This window comes from Thermobia domestica, chromosome 2 (assembly GCF_964235325.1).
Source record: "Thermobia domestica chromosome 2, izTheDome1.hap1.1, whole genome shotgun sequence".
Classification (NCBI taxonomy): domain Eukaryota; kingdom Metazoa; phylum Arthropoda; class Insecta; order Zygentoma; family Lepismatidae; genus Thermobia; species Thermobia domestica.
This window is the reverse complement of record NC_137455.1, coordinates 142,213,253-142,231,978: the sequence shown is the minus strand read 5'-3', so window position 1 is coordinate 142,231,978 and position 18,726 is coordinate 142,213,253. Positions and strand designations below refer to the sequence as shown.

The 18,726-nt window shown below is 34.2% G+C and overlaps 1 protein-coding gene across 3 annotated transcripts in view; it reads left to right on the top strand.

Annotated features, from left to right (window-relative positions):
- Positions 1-18,726, top strand: part of Mctp (multiple C2 domain and transmembrane region protein) — a 955,910-nt gene that overhangs the window by 384,213 nt on the left and 552,971 nt on the right. The gene's annotated exons all lie outside the window — the stretch shown is intronic.

Here is an 18,726-nt window from a genome sequence, read left to right as displayed (position 1 = left end):
GGACAGATTATAAGCTCTTTCTACTGTGAATTGAGGCAGAAAAGAGAAGGACCCACTCTTTATTATTATTATTATTATTATTATTATTATTATTATTATTATTATTATTATTATTATTATTATTATTAATCCTGAGGGTTTTATGTGCATATCGAGCATTGAGATGAGAAAGAACAGTATATAGCGGTAAATTCGTTTGCAAACCATAAAATCAAACGGTTCTTTTCTAGTTTTGACACGTTTAAGAATGAGACGCACAAAAACGACTTTATTTTATTTTTCGTTTAGATAGGTCTCGGTCTCTTTTTTTTTATGATAACGATTTTTTTTTAATTTTACTCGATGAGAGATTTAGAGAGATCCAAGAGGTGCATATTTTTTATTATATCATCGTCTCAATCTCCTGTCACAAAAACACGAAGTTTGCAATCTCTTGAGATTCATCAAAATCATCGTTCTTAATTTAATATGGGTTATCTAGAGAGCGGTTATAAATTTTGTTTTAGGATCATAAATATCCACGGCAACACGAATCTACTGTTTCGTTACTTAAAGAAGAGCTGGATAATTTGTTGGTAGTTAATTGCTATTAATTAGGTTATAAATGCAAGAACAAGCGCTAAATTAAAACTATCCTTTTGTATAAATCATTCTCGGTAGTAAGGAGAGTTTACAATTTTATCCTAGACTAGCATTTGGGCAGCTGGGGCTCCACTCCCAGACCCCCGCGTTTGCTCGACCTACGGCCTCGCATCTCTTATGCATCAGCCTTTGCATCAACAGTGTATTTCGTGCTTTTGCTCTTCATATTTTTTGAATTTACCCAGGTAGGAGCTTTGCCCCCCATACCCCCGCCTTTGCTCAGCCTCGCACTTCTTAAACCCACAACTCTACCGAATTTCAAGTTCCTTTTCGTATTTCAACTATCTAAAAGAAAAGATTTTGTATCCCAAGAAAACGCCTATTTAAATAATATGGTTATTTCTTCATCCCCCTGTAGACTCCTTAAAAATTAAAAATATTCGCTTTTGGCAATTTTCCTGTAGGTTAGTCCTGGAAGGCTACCATCATACCAAATTTCATCATTCTGATCCTTTCGGAAGTGCCTAAACATTTTGGGGTGTAGAGGACGTCCCATATAATTAACATCGGAAAGATTTTTCAATTCCCCATAACACCACTCTAAAGTTGGAAATTTTTATTTTTACTGATTTACTTAGGTAACGATAACGAAAACGTACAAGCATACCGAATTTCACGTTTGTATTCCAATTCTAAGTACCCAAAAAATGAGATTATAGTTCCCAAAAAATTGGAATAACATGGGGAATTTCTTTATCTTCTATTTCGATCCCCTGAAAATTAAAAATATTCATTTTTGGCAATTTTCCTGTCGGTTAGTTCCGGAAAGCTACAATTATGCCAAATTTCAACTTCCCACGTCAACCGGAAGTACCCCTTTAATTTATGTCAGTTTATGTAGTTTTATATATAGTTAAGATTAAGATAGTACGAAGTATATTTATTGTTACATAATAGAATCTACATTAATAATTATAAAAGTTCAGCATAAAGCATGAAGGCTCTAAACGAATTTCTAATGGTAGCCTATCTCATGGAAGACCTACCTCCTCATTGTCACGAACTTCTCATTTCAATACTTTACATAATAAATTAAAAGGTAAAACTTACAATAGGAGAGTTGCAGAATATTTTTAATCCATTCTAATGACGTCTTTGACCACTCTAATGAGCGTAGTCTTTAGTTTCTCGCGTTTACTATCTCCGTTGTTTATTTTCTAGGACGTTTGTATAGTTTACAACTTATTTTCCAGCTGTACTTCTTCCTGCTTTCGATTTTTTTTTATTTTGAGATTTTTTTTTAACTCTCACTTGTTGAGTTTGACTTTCAGAAAGTGGAACTGCTTATGTTCATTTGTTGAAATCAATTAATTTCCTTTTCTACAAATATCATAATTTTATAACAATTTTATACACCTAAGTATTATTATATTACACTACTATGTAATTGAGTGAATTCAGTATGGGGGACGCGGAAAGGAACAAGTTCTTTCCTGAATCATTGGCCTGTTAGGTATTACTAGATTAAAAGTTTAAGATATTTTATAAAGTTGTTATTTTTACTTTCTTCACATAGCTAAACTTTTAAAAAAAGCTTCCAGCAGTTAGTCGACTAGTGCTATTCCTTTTTTGTCCATTCCTAGTAACTAGGAAAGTGTGTTAATATAAAATGGCGCTTTTCAATTTTTTTGTAGCACATGACGGATTAAAAGTCTGATTCTAAATGATCGAGCGCATTCGTGTACTCCAAAAGTAAGAATTGCTCATGAATTAATTTATTCTATTTTATCAATTTTTTATAAGTCTCTCATATAAAAGCCACAGAAACGTATTATTGAATTTGAACATCTAAAACTGTTTTCTACTTGAACTTATAATATTATTTTCTAACACTGTCATATTCTTGTGAAACAAAGGTTGATAACTGCTTATGTCGTCAAATGATTAGCGCTTCTGAATTTTGTGCGTGTTGTTTTAGAGTTCGAAACTTATCAGCGTTTACGTAGCATCGTGAGACAATTGACGTGCCGCTAATTTTCGCGAACTCTAATCAAGAAAGTCAAAAATAATAGATTTGAACAACACATCTTCCAGTTTAACATCTGGCCTGGCATAATTCTTAATAGCTTGTAATGTCAGAGCACAGTTATTATTATTATTATTATTATTATTATTATTATTATTATTATTATTATTACTTGTTGAAACCTGAAAAATATATACAGTAGGGCGTCGATAATCCGAAATCAAAACATCCGAACGCGGTCCCTAGAAGCTTTTTACATTTTATCTTGGCGCTAGCGGTATAAGCAAATAATAGAGTTGTTCGTCGGTGTTGTGTGAAAGTGTTTTTCCAAAAGCTCATTCATGTGTATTTGTTTGTCATACGTATTTTTATTTTCCCTTAGGCCTATACAAGTTAAGTTTTAAGTGTGAGTTACAAGAACAGTGTAATTTAGTGTACGAGCAGGTTTTTCAGAAACATTAAATGAAAGTAGCCTTACGTACGGTAGTGTAATTACTGTATGTACTGTATAACCACTGTATCGATAAAAGAACATACCGTACAGTATATTTAAGCCTAAATGACATTTTCTTGGTCATTTTCGAAAATCCTAACAATTTGAAAATCCGAACTACTTGTGGTCCCAATTAGTTCGGATTTTCGACTTCCTACTGTATTTCATTAAACATCTTTGTAAACAACTATGTATACTCATTCGCTATGTAATAATGATGTTATCTTCACAGAATAACATTCTATTAATTTGAGCCCCTTGGGCAAACTTCTGAATCGTATACGCGTACCCTTGTCATGACCAAAATGTAATATGTTAAAAATTTCTCTAAATGAGGTTTCGCTCTTTCATAATTGTGTTATATGAACTTTCTTTCCTTCCTTTTTTTTCTTTTTTAAGGAAAGAGAAAACTGATAAATTCTATATACATTTTTAAAAAACTTTTTCAAAAATCATAATTTTGAATAAAGTAAGAAAAAACCCCAAAATTTTTCAGTGTAAAATGTTATGACTTGACACAATATGTTGAGTTTCCCTGCCACGTTGAATATTTCTAATGAAAGTCGACGTACAGATTAATTTGCAGTGGCGGATCTAACAAGTTGCCTGGGCATCTAGGCCCTCCAGTTCTTTGAGGGACAAAAATAATTGAATCTAATATTTATATATTTTTGAAAGTTTATAGCGCTTGTCTTTTATTTTTTACTGGAAAATTTTTGAAACATTAGATATAGTTTCAGTTATAGTTTTTCTGTTATGCAATGTGTAGAACAACACTTTAGATCCAAAGTGTCAACATCCAATCTAGCCATAATATCCTTCCGGAGAGAGTTAAGTTGAAAATTTCTGCAGGATCCATAAAAAATTGTAAACTCATAATATGCTATCATAGTCTGGATTCTGCCTCACCCGTCTAGTTTTTACCTTGTAGATACGCTACTGTTATCTTGTACACTTTCAAAATAGGAAAATACAATCTCGAAAATAGAAAAGCATTGGTTCCTATGTGAATATAATACTTATTTTTCTTAAGCTACATTTCGGTAAAAGAGAAAAGAGAAACGTTATTAGAGCTCAATCTACTATTAAATTAAATCTTCTACGGCAACAATCTCCCAGTTATTCATTCAAAATTGATACCAGTGGTCCAGTGATAGAGCGCTCACCTCTGTGTGAGAGATCCCTAGTTCGATCACCAGCTATATAAGTCTGTATTGTGTCCGTAGGTTTTCTCGGGATTATCTCATTTACTTCCACATTCTCATTCCACCAATTATTTCACAGTAATTCACTTTCATTAACTGTCCGTCTCCTTTAGCCTAAAGAGATAACTGAGACGTAAAACTAGAAACTTCATTTCATTTTATACAATTTTGACGCATAAACAATAAATAACAACTTATTTAGTTAAACTTACGTAGATCTTACTGCTACCATACAAACAAACTTCCTCATTCAGTAGATATATCCACAAATAAGTGAATGGCCTCTTCACAATAACTACTGATGCTTCGTTATCTTGGTTGAGGTTGGTGGAGCAAATGCGTTACTAGCAAACTATTCGTGACACTGAAAACTCAGTTGTAGAGTTTCTGCCCGGAAAATGCGAAAGTGAGATCAATTTTTCTCATCAGTTGAGTGACAATTTGTGTTTGTATTTGTGCATTTTTATTTGCCATAAACCACGAAACACAAGATGACTCTTAGCCCCAAGACGGTGTTAGATGTTACTCATAAATTGAGTATGAAAGGTTAGTAATCTGACAACTGTATCCATTAAATGTGTTTTCCTCTCTTATAATTCTTCTTGGGTATTGTGCAAGATTTGTACGTTTTTGTTGCTTTTTAGGCATTCTGAATTAAAAGTAGTCTCTTTCTTTGTCAAGTTTCTATTGTTTGTTTTTTCCTTTCATTGTCAAATAAATATATGTTTTGTGGAACTAAGTGGCTATGTGATTAGCGAATGCGTCTTTGGCACGGAAGACCCGTGTTCAATTCCTAGCGTGAGCTCATGTGGTTTGGATCCCACGTTAAGCTACATCCAGTTCTCGTTGCTGAAAGAAACGCTATACTCAAATCTAATCCACTCCATTGGACAAAGTTCTAGCATTGTGTGTTTATTGATTTAAATAACTTAATATAATTACTCATACGAATGTGAAATTGTGATGTAATTTTGAAACCCATGAAGACTTCAACATATGAACACTGTTTTCTTACAAGTTCCGTCAACTCATTGATTGAATGATATTCTTTAAAATGTAAAGCATGAAAGTGTTGTGTTTGAAGTTGAAAGTGTTTTATATAAAATTCCAAAATTAAGTAACTTACTAATGAATTGAGACATATGAAAGAATACCAGAGATTCATTGTTAATATAATATAATATTTGATTGGATAGAAATGTTTTATTTCATACATATTCCACTTACTTTTGAAATATCTCTGTCACGCAATCACATATTAAAGGAAGTAGTGTCGCTGCTATTACCTCAGTCTTGAGATCAAAATTTAAATTGGCAAAAATAATATATTTTGTTCATTTGATTGGCTTGTATGCTACAATGGGCAAAATCATAATGGACATGTTTAGAGCTGTTCTTGATCAAATTCCAGACACCGCCTATTACCATCAGTAACAAAAGCAAGAAAACTCGGATTATGGAAATTGTAAGTTTCAGAAACATCAACAGAACAAAAATACGATGTAAGGTTAATTACTTGTAACTGTGGAGAAGTTACAGTGTAAAATCCTCACACCTTTCTCTTTTCTATAAAAGACAAATATAAAAAGAAAAGCATGAAATACTCATTTAATTGATTTAAATGAAGTATCCAAACACTAAATTTCATGTTCTAATTTACAGACCCAAAAGGCATTCCCTGAATGATTATAGCTTAAGAGTAATATAATATAAAGAATTCTGATATAAGTTATATGGACATTTTATTATAATAATTGCAACACATTCCTCTTTCTTCACACATCTTTTTTTCCCTCTTAGGACAAATATTTTTTAAAGGAATGCTGAGACGTGTGTTAAATTATTTAAAGTCCAAATACATAATCTCATATATTTAATGTTAAAGGATTTCTGGATATTTAATTGTCATCTCGTCACTTTTTTTCCCTCTAGGTCAAATATATAAAAACGCTGAAACATGGGTATTATTATTTTGAATGAGAAATCCAAATATCAAATTTTACGTCTATAACCTTAAGAGATCCAGAGTTATGAACTCATAATTTTTATAATCCTCCCTTTTTCTATCCACATTCTTTTCTTCTTTCCTACATCAAGTATAAGAAAAAGTTGAAACACGTATTTGTTTTTTATTGAGGAGTCCATATGACAAATTTCATATCTCTAACTCTCAAATATTCCAAGATATGGATATTTTAATATAATAATTGCCACTCCTATTTTCCCTTTTCCTGTCAAAATTCGAAAAATCCTTCCCTAATGGTATCTTACGTTACAAGCCCTATGCACTGACTAAATTTGAAGTTCTGAATAAGAGGTAAACTTATGACACTTGCTGCCTGAAAAATACCCACAAATGTTTATTTTTAAAACTACTAAATATTAATTATTATTAGCGTAATTATTAATGCAGTATTAATAATAAATGTGAAATACAATAATAGAGCGAAGTCGATAGTGCTAATAAAAATCAACTATGTCCGATCCCCGGTGAGGAGGAAAAATTTACCTCGTTCTACCGTGGCTCAAAGATTCACCCAGTTTCTTTAAAATGGATACCTGTGACATCTATGGCTAAAACAAACTGGATTCTGATGCTAACTATAGAGTGAGACGAACTTCATGACATTTGAAAGCGGCACACCGAGTCCTCTTTGAACGCTGTAAGCAAATCGGAGAGCTCCGATGTTACCACCTCTTTATATACATTCACGTTAGCCTATCTGCTACCTTCTCATCTGTTCGGGTTTCTCATTTGCTTAGGCGCATCCCTTTCTCAAGTGGTAACGTCGAATAACAGGCTTTGTTTCATTTGCTTAGGCCATACATATCAAGTTTGTCCCATGCTTTATATTATCTCCTTACGTACCGAAATCACGTAAACGTAAAGCATTACCCTTGAATGGGGAGTCGACCTTTATTTACTTTAACATAGTATACCCTTATGATCAAGTAGCTAACATATGTGATCCTGAGTTCTAGGGAGCACTTAGACTTTAATAACAAACTTGCATAGTAGCTCGTACCTCACCCTCCAGTAAGTCCCGTCTCGTGTAGGTAATGTCACTACTGAAAAGGAACATTGAACTCGAAATAAATTATTAACACCTTGTCCGTAATTTTTCTCGGGGTTCTCCCGTTTCCTCCCGCTTTCTTTATTCCACCATTTCATTCATTTCTCATCATCACCATCTCCTTATCCTAGCCAGCATCATGGGACGTAAAACTTAAAGATTTCGTTTCATTTTTCAAAATAAATTATTCAAGCGTTGAATTTTTTTTTTTTCTTAACCTAGATTCGCTTTCAGTTAAAGCACCTCCCTCTCCCTGCAAGGAGAATTACTGAGGACAGTATACACTTACTTCTGGTACGCGAGATTAAACATGCGCTTCCAGATCACCTGAACTTGTAAAGGATAGCAACATATCGGTGTTTTTTCTCGTTTGCTCTTCTCTTGTATCTTTATGTAGGCACAGTCGCTCAGTGTTAGTTGTCATCTCTACTGCGAATGGTCTCTGGTTTGAGATTATGCAGGTTTATTATGGATACCATACTGTCCGCGGGGCTTCTCAAAACTCTCCCATTTCCTCCGTTATTACTATTTCACCAATTATTTAACTATTATTTACTTTCATTAATCATCTGCCTCCTTCAGCTTTAAGGGCATAATCTTGGGACGTAAAGCTAAAAATTTCATGTCATTTTCCTGTATCTTTATAATATCACTTTTTCCACCATTATTTTCTTTCATACATCATATCATTCACCTTATTTAAAGCCCATTAGGCATGACATGACATGTTAAAGTTATAATTTTAATTCCTTTGCATCGATGCCAGATCAATGTAAAGCACCACTTTTCTTATCATGCTATCTTTTCGGGTCTCTCCCTCTCATGGATAGAGTTTTATGATGTAGTATAAAGACAAATTATGAGCATAATAAATTATTTATTTACCTTCAACAGAGAAAAATTCTCAATTTACAGAAGGCTCGTACAATCTATTACATATATTAAAGAAACAATTACTATATGAATAAATGATAAAAAGAAAAAGATAGTAATAAAAAATAAAAAAATGAAAATAAAAATACTAAAATGGCAAGAAACATTATTCTCATATATATATATATATATATATATATATATATATATATATATATATATATATATATATATATATATATATATATATATATTAAGTATATACCATACACATATATAGATTTTACATTTATATGTGTAAAATCTATATATGAGGCCACACACATATACGTGCAAGCAAGAAGATACCAATATATAGGTAGAGTCCATTATTACGCCTGTAGCTATATTTTTATTCTGTATTATTATTCAATAAAAATTTATTTTTGATTTACTTTATAAACGCTTGCTGGTTAATATTAAAATCAAATTCTTATGTAGTTTGTGCTATATTGTTATGCAGCTTACACGTTCTGACCAATGATGAATTATTGTACGTAGGGTCTATTTGTTTTAGACGTTTTATACTACAGCAGATTTCTTTTTCTCAACGTACTATCTCTGATATTAAATTTAATGTGTTGTAAAAATTCACTATTATCAAATATGCCATTTACTATTTTGTTTAGACATACTTCTTGTGCATTGATACCTCTATCAGATATTTTAATATAATTAAATTCACTTAACAACTTAGAGTAAAATATTCTATTCATAAGAGCAGACTGTCCTGCTTTCTTATAATATAAGAACCTTAGATAATATTTCATCTTTGTCATTTTCCTTTATATTATTATAATTATGCATGTGACTAACATGTAACTAAGAACGACTGTAGGAAAACTGTTTAAAAAAGAAACTCTACTCGGCTGAGTTTTAAAAAGCTGGCTAACGAACTTGGTAAATTTCGTTTTACCTGAAATTGAAGACGCTTTTAATTTGATTACATATTTGCGGTAAGAACCGAAACTCAATTAAGCTATTCTTGTATTAAAAAGTTGTCGTATAAGAGTTTATAACCTTATCAAATTCCTTCTTAAAACAAAGAATGTCGTTAAAAAGTTTTTTGCGGAAGAATTTTCAATAACAATTTAATTTTAATTTCGCTCTCCAACAAAAAAGGAAGAACAGTGTTAGACATACATAAATAAAAGAAGACTCAGACGATGTGATGGAAGAATAAAACTGAAGAAATGGATTAAAGTTAGTTTATTAAGTTTAAAGAACTCCAGAAATCTTCGGTGACATTTATTACGGTGACTGTAAGAACTGCACCACATCTTTAGCTATTCTTCAGTTGTTTTACCTTTTATCATGTTACAGCGAAGGACAAGATCTTACCGTTTCCACGCACAGAGCATTGTAAAACGTCTTCCAACCTCGAAGCCTTAAAAAAAAGTAGTGTTTATAAGTTAAATCTAGAAAATGGAGTGCTGCCACCTGTCTACCAGAATGAAAAGAATTACAAGAAAGCTAATTCATAAACTGAGATTCTGAACTAACAAGAAGAATTGTTTTCTCTGTCGTCAAAATTAATGGAGTAGGTGTACCTTCTGAAAAGATAATAAAATCACTGTTGGCGATTTTTTTTTAAAGGAAACAATGGATGGGTATCAAACGTCACTGGAATTAAAATAGTTGACAGGAAGCTTTAGTTGACGCAGTGTTTTATTAACAAAAGAACAGCTGGGAACAATAGTAGACACGGCGACAGAAAAATTAAATATTTAACCTAATTTTGAAATTAAATGAAATCTTATCCACCTGAATTCCCACCAAACGATCGTGCATTTAAACCTAGACCTCTATTACAAAATCATGTTTAACCAACACGAACTTAATGATTTGTTGTGTGATTTGAGTTTTTAAAGAGAATTTGTAAATCTAAACTAAAAGAACAGAATTTATTGTGTAAAAATTCCGAATTTCCTTAGACACTTAGAAGCAAAAGTGGTTTCATATGTTGCCCAAGAAGAAGATTAGTTTGTTGTCACAGCATTGCTTCACTACTCAGATTCTACAATGTTCCTTACAATTCTCATTGAATTCTACATTTTTTTACAGGAAGTTTCAAGAAGACCCTCCACAGATGAACCGTCTGTGTATTGTAGATTTAATTTCACTTCCAGTAAAATTGTTTGTTACTCAATATCTTCTGCATCAATTTGTTGCTTCCCTTTAATGCTCATAATTTCATTTTTTTAAATTTTCCTAACTTGTCCGATACCTTTATTAACATTAATTTCATATATTCATGAATTGTGAGGAAACATGACGTGTTACAGCAGTTATACTGATGAACAATATAATTCATCATGCTACCGTTCTGGGGAAATGGCACTGTGTTCGACCTGGCGAATGTAATACAAGAGCATAGCTTATTACAGCAAGGACCTCAGATCTCGTATGGTAGTATGAGTAACAGTTGACTACAGGATGGGTAAGACACGAAACATCAGCGGATGACATAGCGACCAGGTTGTCGCGGCCAGATGTATAAGCTACTCCATTTCAGAAGTCGTGCAGGTATTCGACTTTCCAGGAACAACTGTATACCACCGTCGCAGGGTAAACTGTTGTGGTGTATGACATTGATGACAGTTGTAACTGTTGGCTGGCTCGAATAGTAAGAGTAGATATATGGCCTACAGTGTAGCAAATTACTCGTTAATTTAATATACAATGACGTTTAAGCAACCATACCATCCACATCTATCTCCTCTTCATGGATTAGATAGCGTCCCATGTGGGTACCACTGCTCAACATACATCACAAAGCACAACGACTAACATGAACAAAGGAATTCCGCCATCGGGCACAAACTATGAAAGAAAAGTCAATTGGTAAGATGAGTTGAGGTACCAGTTGTACCTGCCGATGGCCTGGTACGAATGCATCATTAACCACATGAGGAATGGATCGTTCATAACAGCAGCTTAAAATTCAGGCCGGTGATGACGGTTTTCTCGTATACGGAGTGTTCATATGGGATAAAATGGGACCCGTAGTACATTTCACAACGTCTCTCACCGGCAAACGTTACAGGGGCCTGCTGACATACCATGTACATCCCTTTGTTCCCCTCCATTATCCTTTCAGGCAATCTGTACCTACAGAAGACAATGCTCTAGCTCATCGCTCCCGAAGGTTGACTGGTTCAATAAACACTCCATGGATGTGAAGATGTTTGCTGACCCAGGAGGAGCCCCGATTCCAATTCCATTAAGCTCATCTGGGATGCTGTCGAGAGGAATGTGCCTGTCCTGGACCGTGCTTCTAGCAATCTTCGTGGGTTATTGAAAACTGTTCAGCTATCATGGATCAATATGATTCTGCAACGCTTCTAACGTTTTGTGTAGTTTATACCACGCCTCATAGCTGCCGTTATCAAGGCAAAGAAGGGTGTTACATGCCACTACTAGCCAGATGTCTCTAACTCAATTGCTCGTGAGTATGTATATATATTCATTTTCGAAATCCATGAACAATTTGAGTACAAAGTCATCCCTTTATTTATGAACAACGGACAAAACAAATAGAATTGTGTAAGATCTCCCTTAGCCATGGCCTTCTTTTTCACCTCCCAGTTTACCTTTCATCAGACCTCCTCTCAACTTAACTTTCTTAGTTACGATGTTCTTAGACTATGTCTTAACTACGTACTATATGTGAGTGCAAACGTAATGTTTGTTTAATAATTTAGTCATAAATAAATGAGTAAAATGTCTTGTGATATTTTCGTTGTGCTTCTTCTGCTGATTCTTTCTTTTCCATGTGCTCTGTCGATAATTTCTATAACAGCAAACTTTCGCAGCCATTGCACCTACAAAAGAAAGAAAAGAGCCGTTATATCATAGATAACGACAGAATCGAGTGCTTCGACCTTAGTTTTAAAGATAAAAGTATAAGAATCACAATATTTCTATTCTCTTGCCAGACGCTATAAAAAAGGAGAAATATAAAAAGTTAACCAATATTGGCTTAGATCTTTTTTCCCCTTCTTGTCACCGGAGGCAGGAATCAAGATTACACTGAGGTAGGGCTTTGCTCACGTCACGTGGAAGACCTTTCTGCTTGCGTAGCGAGAAGCAAGGAGGAAGCTCATCTTCTACTTTGTCTTTCTGCTCTGTAAGAGTAAGGCAGAGAAAGGTATTTCCTCCTGAAAACCGGATGAAGAGGATTTGGATTTCGCTCTTTACAGTTTCTCAGACAAAAAAGATCCTTTCAATGACGTAGTACATCATCTACGTATTGATTCACTCCTTAGATATGTATATATAGAAAAGAAGTGTCCATAAATGTTACCATGTGATCTCTAAGTTTAGTGGCAAAGTAGTAACTTCAACACACTTTTTTATATAATTTTTTCCTCTACTGTTTATCATAGAATATTTACTACATGTCTGATTAGTTAAGACCGGCAATTGTTGTAAAAACCCATAAATACCATATATGACATTTTCTTAAGAAATATCAAAGAAATGAATGCATTTATTGTGATTATTTGTCATAATTGCTATTTTATGGCGACTGCTTAAGTTTTGTTCACCTTTCTACCGGAAATACAAGTCATATTGCTTGTCATTATGGTACAATGCAGCTCACCTGTTAGATATAGAACCTAAGGCTGTTCATCAAAGACATATATCAGATTGTTGCGTACATAATGGCCATTTTATATATCCTGTTTTTAAGTATTGATATTTTAATAAAAGTTCGGTAAACAAATTGGAAATGGATCATTCTAAGCGTGTTTTTCGCTTTATCAATTAATGGTATTATTTTTTCTTTCTTTGTCAAAATTCTGTAAAGGCAAGAAATTCGGATCATTTTACTTCACGAGTTCAAACTTGGCCACAATGCTGCGGAAGCTACTCGAAATATCAGCAACGCATGGGATGATAGCACTGCTTCTGAATGTACCAATGGAGATGGTTTGCAAAATTCCGCACTGGTGATCTTAGTCTCGAAGATAAGGAGTGTCACGGTCGACCGTCAGAAATTGACAACGAACAATTACAGACGTTAATCGAAGTTGACCCAATACAAGCCACACGAGAAATTGGCGAAGAGCTCAACGTAAACTATTGTAGAGTTTCTCGCCATGGGAAGCAAATCAGAACAGTTAACAAGCTTGACAAATAAGTGCCAAATAAATTGAACGAAATTTTTTTAAAAAATCGTCGTTTTCAGGTTTCTTCAAATCATCTTTAACGCAACAAAAACTACCCATATCTCAACCGGATAGTGACGTGTGATGAAAAATGGATTCTTTACGGCAATAAGCGACGTTCAGCTTAATTGTTGGATCAAGACGAGGCTCCGCGACACTTCCCAAAGCCAAAGTTGCACCAAAAGAACGGTTACTGTTTGGTGGTCCGTGGGCAGTCTGATCCATCACAACTTTCTGAGTTCAGGCGGAAACATAACAGCGAAAAAATATTGTCAACAAATCGATAATATGCATAAAATAATTTCAATGCATGTGCCAGGCATTGGTCAATAGAAAATGGCTAATTCTTTTGAACGACCACACGTTTCAATGACCATGCGACAAAAACTGCACAAGTTGGGCTATGAGACTCTCGACCAGCCAGCATACTCGCCGGACCTCTCGCCTACCGTTACATTTTTTCACGCAACAAGTACAAAACTAACTAGAACTTATAATCTACTCTATTTCTTTTGAAATCTCGGCTTATTTTAATGAATACTTCTTCACGTAACCAGCAATTGAGGGTATGGTCGAAACACTTTTTAGTCCTAATTCGCACAGATGATAAGATGATGTGATTTTTAATATTTATTTATAACTCCAAACACTTTTATGAAAAAAAGAAAATTAATGTAAGTGATCAACTTTCTCGACCACACTCCTTAGGTACTCTGTCGAATATTTGCTGTTTTTCTTTAGGCGTGGCCATTACTCCGGATGAATTTAAATCAGTAAACATAGTCCCATAAATTTCCCAATCTTCCTTGATCATTTGCCACAAACCGTATGAGAATCGAACTTCAGTTAAAAATTCTAGACCCAAATTAAAGCCGTGAGTTTTGAAAACATCACCCTGTATATTTTCAAGTTCTTAGATGTTTCTAGTAAATATTATTCCTTAATATTGTAGTAACCATATTGTTTGATATAACTGACAGAAAATCCATACTATGAAATAGTCGGTAGTAAGTTTCTTTTTGTATTAAATGTTTTGTAACTAAATATATCTATTATATGTGATTTCAAAATACACTCCAATTTATTTTCTCCTCCACACTCATTCTCATAGGGAAAGCCTGCAGGCTACAGGTGCATTGTCATTTCCACCTCGACAGCTGCAGATGTTCACATAAAAGTTTCTGTTTTCAGTTCCTGGTGTTTGTTCTAGTTGACATACTTATGATTACATTGCTCATTGGGATCTAAAGATGTGCACATCACGACTGAGTTGAAATCAAGTAGGCAGTATTGCTGCAGCTAAATTGTTACGGTAATTACATTTGCTTCATTTGCTATGAGCTTATTACTATTGATCTAAACCATCATTACGAACTACACAATTACTATCATGTCATACTAACACATGTTACGAATCGCCTAATATGAATAAAAGAAAGAGTATGTTTATGTGTCTGTGTGCGGCCTGGTGACCAGACGACTGGACCGAGAGATACCAAATTTTGGTCACGGATACGTTTGTCCAGGTCCCAGACCAGGCGAAGAGCTTTTTTCAAAATTCGAACCAGGGGGGTCTCAGGTGATCGTTTGCCAGGACATATAAAAGTTGTGGAAAATGACCGATATTAGTATCAAATTCATAGTTTTCGCGGTCGCTGAGATCAATGGTGAAACTCCGAACGCATTAACTTCCAAATTCATACCATTTCCTTGCGGGCCGAGGGTTACCGGAGGGGGGATACCGATACATGTAAAGGTACTCCAAAATGACTTATATTAGTGTCAAATCAATAGTTTTCGTGGTCACTGAGATCAATGGTGACTTCCATTAGCGATTTTCAACTTCAGCCATCGTTGTATGGGGGCCAGGGTTCACCGGGGAGGGTTACTGAGACATAAAATTAGTGTCAAATTAGACTGACAATATTAGTGTCAAATCCATAGTTTTCGCGGTCGCTGAGATCAATCGTGACACTTTTATTAGCGATGACATTTAAATTCAGATACGATTGTATGCGTGCCGGGGATCACCTACGGGAGGAAGTTACCGCGACATGTAAAATTAATTCAAAATGAGCGATATTAGTGTCAAATCCATATTTTTCGCGGTCGCTGAGATGAATGGACATACTCCTATAGACGTTAACTTCCAAATACAGCCCCCATGCAAAGAATAGGTATTTTCAGCTAGTATTTAATATATTCCTGTACCTCGATATATCCTAGTACTTAATTTTATATCAACAATTGCAACTGATTGCTTCTTCTATCACTATAATATCATAATTTCATCTATGATTAAGCTTTGTCTTTTTCTTAACCTCACTCAATTGAGGTGTCATACCTCCAGATGCGAACCTAGGTCTCAATTACCTATATTACTGAGTTTTGTTGTAAATAATTGTTTTTGAAAGAATTGATAAAATGATTGATGATGGTGGTGAATGAATTTTTCCAGACTTCAAGCTTTATCATAATATAACAAACTACTTTCATCTTCTATTAACTAAACTTAATTGGGCCTTATGCAGAGTCATTTTGACGTATGATTAGGGCCATACTAAGAGTTTGACTAACACATGGTTATCAAAAGTGTATTCAGAATGTCGGATTAACACATAGATGTTGACTTAGTTAATCACATATGACTAATTAATTTAGAGCAGAGGTTACCCTGGTTTAGACACAATACACTTATATTACAAGAATACTAAAGCAATTAATTACCTGTATTTCTTTCTTTGTTTCTCCTCACCTCATCGAGTGAGTTAACTATGAAGCAGTCATTAACCCGAGTCCTCTACAATAGTACAACTGTTTCTTAAAGTAAACAGTGAGAGATGAGTAGAAAATTTCCAAGTTTCTGAGGGAACTGATTGATAAATTACCTCCCCTTATAATTACAACATAATTCTTCTATTGCCGCTAATATTAATTGACTTCTACTCATTCCCCTCTCAGAAATGAATGCGTTAATTATAATTCGATTTCGAACTATTTATAAGTTGTGATGTCAAACCACAAAGAAAACATTTCGAATTTCGTATTTCTTAAATTTTTAATTTTTACATACTACGCATGCACACATTTAGATTTCTGTAGCTGCCAATTTATTTTTTCTCACTCGAGATATTGGGGTTATATTAGTTAATCATTCCCAAATCAACTTATTAGCTGAACTTTGAGCAGACTCCAACAATCATCATTACCACCATCATCATCATCATCATAAGTACTTTTTCATCACTGACAATCATCTGCTTCAATTGCACTACGGCCCTTAGCTAACCTCTTTGTAGCAATCATAAACTTTAATATTGTTTGTCAATTGTAATAATTTTCTTTTCCTCTTTTTTGTCTTCTTTCATGTTCCTCAAAATAGATCTCCTTAAACAGAATAATCTTAAATTCACTTTTAAAAATCAGTTTTCTGTGTCTCTGAATTAAAAGTATTTGTGACCATTTAAATAAAACATACTCTATCAACGTGGTTTCCTTATCATTTTTTATTTCTCACATCGTAGGGTAAATATAAAAGCGTTCCAGTTATATTTTATGTCGTTATGCCACACCACCGAGGTTATACCTTGACTCTGAACCACAATCGCGTCTTCAATTTGGTACTCATTCTATCAAAACCTTGTGCAAGAAATTGGATGACAGGTCCGGTTCAGACCGGTACAATCTTTTTCATGATATTCTTAGTTTGTCACTAAATGCTAGTTGAGATATTTGGTACTCTTCGCATACTATACAGGGTGTTTCAAAACAACACCGACAACGTTCGGAACGTGATTCCGGACACCAAGGTAAGACGAAAAGTATAGACCAACCTGAGTGCACAAATGCTTCCTTTCGGCGTTATAGGCTGCCGAAAACATCAAAAAATGAACTTTAAAGGTCCATGGTCCCAATACTAAGGGGATTTACCGTAGTCGGGTCAAGATTTTATTTAGGAACTAGTATGTGCCCTATCCAAATATCCATGTTTCAGTATCCTGCGGTACTTTTGCAACAATTTTTATAGAAGTAGTTGTTGAGTTCTTCAAATTATAGGCCCGTAGCCAAACAGCCTCTACAAAAAATTTTGCGTGAGTACCTTAGGATTCTGAAACATGCATTTTTGATAGCGCACATACTAGTTCCTAAGTAAAGTCTTGACCGGACTTCGGTATTTCGCATAGTTTAGGAGCTATGGACCTTTAAACTTCATTTTTTCATGATTTTCGGCAGTCTATAACTCCGAAGCAAAGCATTTTTTGCACCCAGGTTGGTCTATACTTTTTGTCTTATCTTGGTGTCAAGAATCACCTCCCAAACATTGTCGGTGTTGTTTTAAAACACCCTGTATATGTTAATATGCTCTTTCTTACTGTACTACAGTCCTTGTGGATAATTTATCCAAAAGCGTTGTCTGCTGTACATGGTTGGTATGTCTTTCGTTAAGGCAAAATAAATGTTATTATTCTAATTTTATAGAATATTTAGTCACTCTAACCCATGCAATGAATGTTTGATATGTGGTTCGTATACATATTAACATTGAATTTATTTTCTAATGTACATTGAATACGAAAAATCCAGCATTTTCAAGTAAAGGAAGTACTAACAAGTTAATAAATTAACTTGATGCAGTTTATTACACAAATAATAATAAAATACTTACTATTATTCCTACGAAGTTGTTTATTATATTATTATTATTATTATTATTATTATTATTATTATTATTATTATTATTATTATTATTATTATTATTATTATTATTACGTTAAAACATCGTATCTATGAGTTTTTACATTGTTCTCAGACTTTTTCGTACTTTTTTCTTTTTGCCAATCACAGATTGCGATCGATCACTTCCATTTCTCATGCATGTGTCTCTTTAGCTTAGCCAAGAACGTGAGCTATAAATTAAAAGATGTGACTTTATCTATTCCGGAAAATACATTTGGTCATTTATTTTATTTGTTTATATAGTTAGTTAGATGTAGCTTGCTAGGGCCAAAGGTGACCACTTTGACCTAACCTCACTCAACCTGACGCTCACAAACTCATTCCGACCTCACGCTCACATCATTAGTCTGACCTCACGCTCAAATCACCAGTCTGACCTCACGCTCACAACATCATCCCAACCTCACGCTCATATAACCAGTCTGACCTCACGCTCACTCAACCTGACGCTCACTTCGTGAGGTTGAGGTCGAGTGAGCGTGAGTTCCGAACTCGTGAGCGCCGACCTCATGAGTTGGACAGC